Raw genomic sequence first — 10,421 nt, 5'->3', positions numbered from 1 at the left:
ACTTATTCTTGCTGTACAGTCCTTGGGTGAATTTTTTTCCAAAAAGGCAGTAAATAAATCCTAATAAATAAGGGGTCCTATTACTAAGGTGTGCTAGCTGATTTAGGGCATGCTAAATGCTAATGCGTCCGTTATATTCTATGAGCACGTTAGCGTTTACTGATCGGCTAGCGCGCCTTAGTAAAAGAGGAGGTTAACGGAATAAATAAATATTCAGATGTAAAAAGTAGACGATGAAGCCATTTTTTCCCAGGTGTGACTGTATGCATTTCCAAGTTCAAGTTCAATTTATTTAATATACCGCAAATATAAAACCAAAGGTAAATCTAAGCGGTTTACAATAAAAATTTAAAATAAACAATGTAAAAATTAAACAGGATAGGAAACAAAAAATTAAACAAAAACGTAAAATACAATTGAGAACATGAGGAAAGAGGGAATCAGCAGTTACAATAAAAATAAAAAAGGTTCGGGAAAGGGATGAACAATATGGTAAGTGCTGTGAACATTAAAAAGATTACCTAAGGCACTTTCCATACCACCAGACAGAATGAGATCTGGAGCAGATCAAAAAATATTTAGAGTACTATAAACTTCAACCCCCCCCCCCCCAATCGAGCAGAATTTCTAAGTACATTTGCTACCATATTTTCTAGTTGACATAAAATTTTCAGCAATATGTAGAATATAATTAAGCTTTGCTTTTTAATAGTAGATATTTTCACTGACATCTGATTAATAGTAGCTTTAAAGGCGACATACCGAGCTGAAATGTTAGTAGCATGGGTGACCTACTCTGCCTGTAACTGGAGCCAACAGGATGACCTTTCACCAAATGTCAAAATGTTTTGGAAACTTAGAGGCGAGCAGTTGCTGATATTTCCAGCTACAGTAAAAGATTCTCACTGTGGTAGAAAGCACCAAGTTATACAGTACTTCTATCACTTTTATTTTAATGCAAAGTTGTCCTCTCGTTTTTTTTAAATTTGTATGCAATAAATTCTTTAAAACACAATTGAAAAAACTAGCACATGAAAAATGTCAGAAGTACAATGCATAGTCCATTAGATACTGTAATAAAGGTTTAAGCCAATTACTGTAGATTCCATAATCGCCAAGCGTGTTAAATTCATATCCTTTGATGGGATGCAGGGCTGGAAAGCGAAATGCAACAGTTACTCACACCAGTAGCAAAGAAAGAGAAGCAGCGGCCAGAGACAGAAAGGGTAGGAAGACAAATGATCCTGGGATGGGGAGAACTGAGCTGGGAGTAGATGCAGTGTAGCAGAATTGCTCTTGGCAGATAGCTTTGGTTGTCATCTGTCTTGAGTCAGCACTCCTATTGAACCTATATTCAAATGTCATATAATGGGAATGAAAGCACATTCCGACTGGCTAAAGGTTCCGGCAGCCATTTTGACCATGGAGCAGTTGGGGGCAAGAGCAAGTAGGGTTCAGTTCTTCCCCCCTATCACCCCACTGGACCACCAGAGAGTTCTGGTAGGCTTGGGATTGGGGGGAGGGCTGAATCTAATGGAAGAGGGGAGTCTGGACCTTGCTAGAGGGTTGATTGGGAGGGAGGGGAGGACATTGGAAACATGTTAGCTAGTACTGCAAGTTATATACATGATGGCTGATATTCAGTGCAGGCAAACACATAGCTAACCTGGGCATATTTAGTTAGCTATGTGGATGCTGGCACTGAAAATTGCTGGTACCCACATAATTTTAGCCTCCTTAGCCTCCTTCTCAATTCTGCCCCCGTAATGTTCCTGTGCTCTTTGGCTCCAAAATGGCCAGTTAGTGCTGTAATTCTGCACTACCTAGTAAAAGACAGTTGAATATTGGCAGTTAGTTGGCTCCAAATGATTTAAGTGGACAGAAGCCTCTCCTGCCCGCTTAAATCATTTTGTATATTGGGTGGATACTGCTACCAATGAGAGGTGGTGCTTCAATATTCTGTTTTCAATTTTACAGGTTCCAGTCTCTCACTATTGAACATAGGTTACATAAACAGCACCCCCTACTGGCAAAACTGTAGTTGGAAGACTTCTGCTCAGCTTAGAGCAGGGGTGTCAAAGTCCCTCCTTGAGGGCCACAATCCAGTCGGGTTTTCAGGATTCCCTCAATGAATATGCATGAGGTCTATTAGCATACAATGAAAGCAGTGCAGGCAAATAGATCTCATGCATATTCATTGAGGAAATCCTGAAAACCTGACTGGACTGCTGCCCTCGAGGAGGGACTCTGACACCCCTGGCTTAGAGGGAACGATACCTGAAAGGTAAGAATATGGATTGAAACTGCACCTTTTTAGGTGGAACATATGACAGTTAAGGAGATGCAGGGTCCCAGTATGAGCCCCTAATGACAGGAGGGGTAAGGAAGCTGGGGCAAGTGAACTCATTTTTTATGTTTCTATATGATAACATATAGAAACATAAAAAATAATGGCAATAAAAGATCATTCAGCCACTGGCAGCCAGTCTTTTTTCTTTTTTTACGTACTGACTGCCCCAGCTACTTTAGACATGGATATTCAATGCCGGGCCAGGTCCAGGCACCAGTATTGAATATCTAGCATGTCCTGGCCACTGGCACATCTCTGGATCCTGACTGAATATTGGCTGGGACCCGTATAACAGGATCTGCCGGGTCCCCAGTCAACCAACTGCTCCAATTTCCCCACTTCTCCACAATCCCTTTGTTCTGATATCCCTCCTAAGCCTCAAGCTTTTCGACCCCCCCCAATCCACTAAGAGAAACTCAATCTTCCCCCTCCCTAATTCCTTGGAACCCAGAGACTCCTAACCAGTTCTGGGACATACCAAGGGCAATCCTTGGTAGTCGAGCATCTATTCTGTGTTCCTATCCCTCCCTGTGTCCAGCTTCTCTCCTCTTTTCCCTTGCTCCCACATACCTCCATCTCATGGCCAGCATCTCTCCCATGCTCCCCTCCCCATTCTGGTCTCTCTTGATTCTCTTCCTTCTGCTCCCCTCACTTAGGTCCAGCATCTCTCCCCTTTTCCCCCCCATCAGGTCCAGTCTCTATCACCCCCTCCCTCTCCATTTCCCCCTCCCACCCCAGGCCTGGCATTTCTCCCTCCCTCCCCCTGCTGTCCTTCAAGTTTGTGCTGAGTCACTAGCAGCAGGAGCGATTAAGATGAGCTACATTCAGCTGGCCCTGGGACCTTCCTGTTGCCACATCCCACCCATGCAGAAACAGAAATTTGCATTAGAGGAGATAGGACATAGCAGCAAGAAGGCCCCTGGGCCAGCTGGAGGCAGCATATTTTAATCACTGCCAATATCAGTAATTCAATACAAGGTTGGAGGGACCTCAGAGGAAGAAGTATGGTTGTCAACTGGTGGGTTTATGAATGTATAAGAAGCCAAACAAAAAGAACTATGTCTATATATAGTAAAGCCCCAACCACAAAAAACATATTTAAACGCTGTCTTCCTAAATCTTTTCCACTCTCTGGTGAGTTGATGCTGGGATTCTGACAATATATTTTATTTTTTTTTTTTAATATTCTTTATTCATTTTTAAAATTACATTAAGTGTTACATAGATTCAATCACATTAACAATACATATATCACTTACAGACTAAGAACATAAGAACATAAGCAGTGCCTCCGCCGGGTCAGACCATAGGTCCATCCCGCCCGGCAGTCCGCTCCCGCGGCGGCCCGAACAGGTCACGGCCTGTCTGAGTCACCAGAAGGGGCCCCCTTGCCACCTTGGTTTCCCATTGAGTTCTATCTTCCCATCGAAGTCCCAACCCTCCGGTCTTGCACATGCACGACCAGAGCACATTTGCACATTACTTAAAATCTTATCACTCCCCCTTCCCTCCCTCCCTACCATAAAATCCAGTATTATATAATATGTATTAATAAAATATCCCCTCCCTACCCAATTAATACTAATAAAATTAAGGGAAACAAATCTAACTACTCCGTGCAATATTTTGTTAATGGTTTCCATACATCCTGAAATTTCTTGAAATAACCCTTTTGTAATGCAATGAATCTTTCCATTTTATAGATATGGCATAGAGAGTTCCACCAAAAGTTGTAATTTAATCTTCTCCAATCCTTCCAATTATATGTGATTTGCTGAATGGCAACACCAGTCATTATAAGTAATAATTTATTATTATTCGCAGAAATCTGACTTTTTGCTCTCATTTTTGAAGATATAGCGCCTTGCTCTTGAAGTAGCATGACCACAAAACAGGGCCACTGTTGGACTTGGCTGCTTGGATTATTGTGATGAAAGTGATTATCTGCATATATAGTCTCCAATTTAACTCTTTACATGATCCAAGTCTGCAGCTAAGAAGATAAGTACATTGCTGCTCTGTTTTGTTATTTTTGACATTTGGAAATATGTGGAGTTTTTTTCTGAGACCAATGACTGTTATTAGACTCTGCTACATGTCTTTTCTGGACTTAATATAAGGGTTGCTGTTTTCTGAGGTCTCTTTTTCTCCACATTGTTTATAACTTGAATAAGGGCAGCTGTGCTTCTCAGGCTGTGGAATCTGTCTATATGTTTCTGTGGTTTTTGAATGGCCAGGCTGGCTGATGGCTGACCCTTAAAATCGGTCATACAACAGTTGTTTTTTTCCCCATGGCCCAGCCCAGCAGTCTAGATCAGTGTTTTTCAACCTTTTTGTACCTATGGACTGGCAGAAATGGAGGAATTGTTTTGCGGACCGGCGGTTGAAGAGTGCTGGTGTGGACTTGGGTGCTGCTACTGGACTGCCAAGGGAGATGGGACAGGAGGGGGGGGGAGTGACTTCGCCTATTAGGAGGCTTCTCCTCAGCCTACCTGGGGGCTCGGGAGGTCGCGCTCTGTCTTGCTGCTCCAGTTCTGTGTCACGTGTTGCAGCAGCAGGACCTTCATTCCTTTTGGCCGGGTCTGGGACCTTCCGCTCCTTCCGGGGAGGACCGAGAGGAGAGCGCAGACCGGGAAGGTGGTGGCTTTCTGTGCATGCACAGCAGATGCCTTTGGGCAGCACGGTTAGCGGACTCGCTGCTTGGCGCCCACTTCGCACACCTCCAGCTCTCTAGTGGCCTTTGACCCAGAGTTGCCCATCGGCCACTGCACCAGGTTCGTACAAGCTCCCCGTTGGAGGACAGCTGAACTGGTGTTTTTGCCTGGGTGGTCTACAGTGAGCCACCTTTTTAACTCGGTGCTTGAGGGGGCGCTGGTCCTTTGCAGACCAGCGGGAGATTTTTGTGGACTGGTACCGGTCCATGGAGCGGCAGTTGAAGAACGCTGGTCTAGATGACATCATAGCAGCCTGCCAGCATTGCTTATATGCAAATATAGTCAGACCCTCCCTCCCCCCTAAGTTGCACAGAGGAAGCAGAATACAGCTGAGGAAAGGTCCCGTAGCTGGCCTCAAGCAACCTATCTTAATTGGTGCTGGCCACCGCACTGACTAGACACTGTCATCAAACACAAGCTGTATGGATCTCGGGGTTAGGGAGAGTAAAGAAAATGTAAAATTAATTTTGAATACACTTCTCCCTCCGTATTCACGGTTTCAGCAATTGCAGTTTCGATTATTCACGGGTTTTAGTTTGCTGGCTCCTCCCCCCCCCCCAATTACATCAGCTTGCATAGAGAAATTGCTGATTCCAAGCATTTACAGAGAAAAATTGCCAATTCCCAGCACTTTCTTCACCATGTTTTACCTCTCCTTCAGGAACAGGCCAGGTCTCCCACCATGTTATTTGCGGTTTCACCATATTCTTGATGGTTTTTAATAGAAAACAGCAAATAACATATGAAAAAGTTGTTTGCTGTTTTTCTGTATTAACGGTTCTGTTAATCCCCTATTACAGCAAATACAGAGGGAGAAGTGTATTACATTGCCAGTGGGACTTGGAAGGAGAACTGCAAGTACCATCCCTACTGGGTGTTGAGGGCATGGGGCACAGAAGGAGAGAGGGATAAATGCTGCTGGACCCCACGGTAGGCAGACAAGGAGTGGAAGGGAGAGTGAGAGAAAGACTTTATTAGGGGAGGGGCAGTGCAGAACTGATGGACCCACAAAGAAAGGGAGAAGATGCCAGATCATGGAGAGGGCACGGGGAGCCCCTGGGGTGGGGGAAGAAGAGAAGAATAGGGGGAAGGAAAGATTTGCATAGAAGGGATGCTAGACAGGAAGAGAGTATAGGGATAGGCAATACTGGGAAAAGGAGGAGACAGGGACACAATGAGGCAATGCTGAGAAATGGAGAAATAGGGACATGGAGGAGCAGTGATGGTAATTAGGTAGGATAGGGATACAGAGGGAGGAGACACAGACCACATGCTGACCAAGGAAGGAGGATAGGGACACAGAGGGGAAAATGCTGGATAGAGATCCAGAGGGAAGAAGGATAGTGAATATGGAAAGAGAAGAAGTGTCAAATAGACAGGAGACCCTGCAAAGACAAGAAAAAACAGAGAAGAATAAAAAAAGGCACCGAGACCAGAGTGAATGGAAAAATAAAATGCTCAGTTAGAAAAAAACATTATATTTTGAATCTATTTATGTCAGTTTTTAGAAATGCACATCTCTGATATCTTCCATTATTTCTCTCTCTATAAAATTGCTGTATATGCAGAGTGATTTCTTGAGGTTTCCAGTTCAATGTCTTTAAATCAGGAGACAAAAATCACTCAATTGACAAGTAGTGCAGAGATGCCAAGGAAGGCCCATTCCAAAGCTGGAGATTTAACACCATTATGCTGTAGAATGCTGGAGGTTTTTCTCATGGGTCCCAGCTACATCTAACAACAGCTCTGGCAGAAATACAAGTACATTTCAAAAGCTGACATTCCAATCAATAAATAGAAAATAAAATTCATTTTTTGACGTGTTTTCTAGTCATTTTACTTTTCTAATCATGTTTGTCTCTGTCTCTGGTTTCTGTTTTCTCTTAACTCTCTTGTCAAGGTCTCTTTTTAACCATTTGGCATTTCTTCTATGTCCATGTCTACCATTCATCTTCCATGTGTGATGCTATCTGCCCTGAACAGTATTTCCCCTGTGTCCTGGCCCCTATGCTCTCATTCCCCTTCTCTGTATCCATATTCTTGTCATGTCCACCATCATTACTCTTCTATGCCCCTATCCCCATGTGTTTATCATCATCCTTCTGTGTCCCTATCCCACCCCCATATATCCGGTCTCACCCCTCTGTTTCTATATCCATCCCCCATGTTCAGCATCTCTCCCTCTTTTTTCCCCTCCCCCAGCAGTGGCAAAGCCATTTGGGGGGGGGGGCTCAAAAACTGTATCACCAAATGTGTGGCTGGTGAAGATGCTCAAACCCCACCAGCCTAAGAGATTTACCGCCAAAGCCCCTGCCCTTTCTGTCTCCTCCAGCCGCAGACACCAGCACTTTTGTGCATGCTTAGTTTGCGCAATTTAACTAATCATGCATGGAAGTGCTGGCATCAGAAGCTGCTTCCTTTCTTGCTCCTCAGGAAGCAGGACCACGGGCTCTCACAGAATATATCTTCAGCTGGCAGGGCTTGAGAATCCCCACCAGTGAAGGTATGATGAGGGGAATGGCGGCAGCAGCAGGGGAGACTGAGAGGAAATATCCCCCCCCAAAAAAATATTTGTTCTGGCAACACCTCTTTCCAACCTTCCCTCTCTGGGAATTCAGCAAATCTCTCTCCCCATCTCCTGTCCCCCTCCCATGGCTCCAGTATCTCTCCCTGTTCCTCTTCTCACCTGCAAACAGAAGAGATGTCTTCATTCAACATGTACTTAAACTTTGGAATTTGTAGTCAAAGACTGTGGTGAAAACAACTAGCGTTGCAGGGCTTAAATAAGTCCAGAAGCCATTATTAAGAAGAACTTAGGAAAATTATCTGCTTATTTCTAAGAAAAGCAATATAAAATATGTTTTACTCTTTTGGGATCATGCCAGGTACTTGTGATCTGAATGCCAAATGGACATTGTTGGAAACAGGACACTGGACTTGCTTGATGGTCCTTCGATGTGTCCCAGACAGTATGGCAATTCTTACGTCGATTTGCTCCGGTTTCCTCTCACCCCACCCCGTGGGGCTGGTGTCTCTCCCTCTTCTCCTGTAGGTCCGGGCATCTTAACTCTTCCCCCTCCCCAACCCCAACCCCAACCCCAAAGGGTGAGTGAGGGATGCCGTACTTCCTCGGGGAGATCCAAGGGAAGAGAGAGAGAGAGAGATGCCTTACCGTGAGGTCACGCAACAAGGAGCCAATCCAGTAGGGAAGGGCACTTTGGCGTGTGCGAAGGGGAGGGGGAGGGGCGGGGTTTCGAATCCGTGCGATCTGATACGTCTGAGTAGTGGAGGAGACTGCGTGGCATACGCGTGGGGGCGCTGTGCACGAACCTCCAGCGACGCGCACTGCCGGAAACACAGCCCCCGTCTCTACTCTCCCGCCGAGTCGGAAGGTTTGCGACGCTCCACCGTTGCCAGGTGACGGAGTGAAAACAAAAGAGAAGGCAGCAGCAGCAGCAGTGTCAGTACTAATAAAACCAGGAAAGGCTGTGAGGGTCGTCCCACCTGTATACGGGCGCTAATGCTTTTCTGTGTACATACCTCCAGGATGTATAGTGCCGTGGATCTATGTATGGAAGAGGTGCAGGAGTGAAAGCCGGTGCTGTGTGCACTTCAGGACGGCGCCTCGTGGTGGCTTTCCTCCTGTGAATGTCATTCCAGCGACAGGTGAGTTTTTTTCGCTTGCATACATCGTCTTTAAAAATGTTACGTAGTCGAGTGTTTGATAGTAGATTTGTTTCTAATAATAAAAGTACTTCTTTCCCACATTATGTCACTTTTTGTGGCAAGGTCCTTTCCCCAATTGCACGTAGCAGACTGTGGTGTGCAAAGAGTTTATGCGCCGTTACCAGGCGGCTCGTTTTTCGGTGGTTGTAGGGGGTTCAGGGTAACCTTTATTAAGCATGTTCTCTTCTGTAGCCTCCTTGTGACCCTGGGGCAGGTTGCTTGGAACTTCACTGCCCCAGGTACAAAAAAAAAATTGAAATTGTGAGCCCGCTAGGGACAGAGATAGTACCAGCGTATAATGTGTACAGCACTGCTTACTCCTAGTAGCTGTTATGTTAATCAGGTTTTCTGTTCCGCCTTTACCGATTCAGTTCAAGGTCGGATTCCATTACAAGAAGTTGGATCAGTTACCCAGGAAGTTTCAATGGACAGTTTGGCACAGACATTCAATAGGGTTGTTAGTACAGGTAGATCAGTACAACTATTAATACAGTTAGGTCATAGTTACAAATACATAGTTACAAGTACAGGTCATCATTGGCTGGTTATTATGTCTCAGGGGTTGCATTAGGCAGTTTAGAAATAGGCTTTTACAATTAACCATTTCAGTTACTCCCTGTCTTGGTACAGAAATGCATTTAAAAGCACAGGATCGTGGTGTTAAGTGGTAGTTGGTTCCAGCATTTTGCTAATTAATATTGGATGGATAAGGTGATTTGTCTGGTAGACTTTATATTATTGCATGCTGGGAATTTTAAGTGAAAAGATTTCTGGTGAAATATCTGTTGGAGGCACCATGGAGTAGGATGGCCAACTCTTTAGGTAGTCGGGGAGCATTCTCTCTCAGGATCTTAAAGGCAGTGATGCCTATTTTAAACTTTATCCTTGCGGTCATGGGCAGCCAATCTAGTTTCATAGACTGTGAGCCCAAGGGAACAGAGAGGAAAAAAATGCTTGAGTACCTGAATATAAAAATCACTTAGGCCAGTGTCTCTTAAACTTTTTTTTTAGCTCTGGCCCACTAAATGGGGCAAATGTTTTTTTAAAGCACATTATAACTGAAATTATAAAATTGCAAAACCAGCAAAAAAATTACCCCCCTCCCCCCCTTTTTATGATGCTGTGTTAGGCTTTTTTATCGCCAACCATAGCAGAAAAAGTTCAGATGCTCATAGAATTCATATGAACATTGGAGCTAATATCGCCGCGGCCAGTGATAAAAACCGCCAACTAATGTGGCTTCATAAAAGAGGGCCTAAATTTGCGTTATTTAAAGTTCTTTAAACTATCTTTGGGTAAATTGTAACAACAGTGAAACTAAAGTAGATAGAATAGAATTGCTAATCAATGCAATGGGTGTGCTTGTTTTTGAGTGCAAATTATCTCAAAACATTTCTTGATAGTCGACAGGCAAACATACATTTCGGAATCCACCATCTGCTGTCATTCTCTTCATTTAGATTTAATTTCTGTCGGAGCTGAAAATCCAACAGCCTCTTTTATAAAGCCGTGCTAGTGTCTGCCGCACGGCAACAGCCCCGAAGCCCTTTAAATCTCTATGGGCTTCGGGACCGTTAGCGCGGCTTTGTAAAAGAGGCCGCAAGTTCACAAATATAATAAAATTAAAACGG

At 44.3% G+C, this 10,421-nt stretch overlaps 1 protein-coding gene across 3 annotated transcripts in view; it reads left to right on the top strand.

Annotated features, from left to right (window-relative positions):
* The first annotated feature begins 8,400 nt into the window (after window positions 1-8,400).
* Window positions 8,401-10,421, top strand: part of KIF27 (kinesin family member 27) — a 253,192-nt gene continuing 251,171 nt past the window's right edge. For 2 of the 3 annotated variants that reach the window (XM_033927630.1, XM_033927611.1), the window contains exon 1: window positions 8,401-8,730. The gene's annotated coding sequence lies outside the window, so the exon portion shown is untranslated. The remainder of the gene's footprint in view (window positions 8,731-10,421) is intronic. The other variant, XM_033927620.1, reaches the window with a different exon arrangement.

Source organism: Geotrypetes seraphini, chromosome 1 (assembly GCF_902459505.1).
Source record: "Geotrypetes seraphini chromosome 1, aGeoSer1.1, whole genome shotgun sequence".
NCBI classification, from domain to species: domain Eukaryota; kingdom Metazoa; phylum Chordata; class Amphibia; order Gymnophiona; family Dermophiidae; genus Geotrypetes; species Geotrypetes seraphini.
This window is presented reverse-complemented; position numbering and strand designations above follow the sequence as displayed.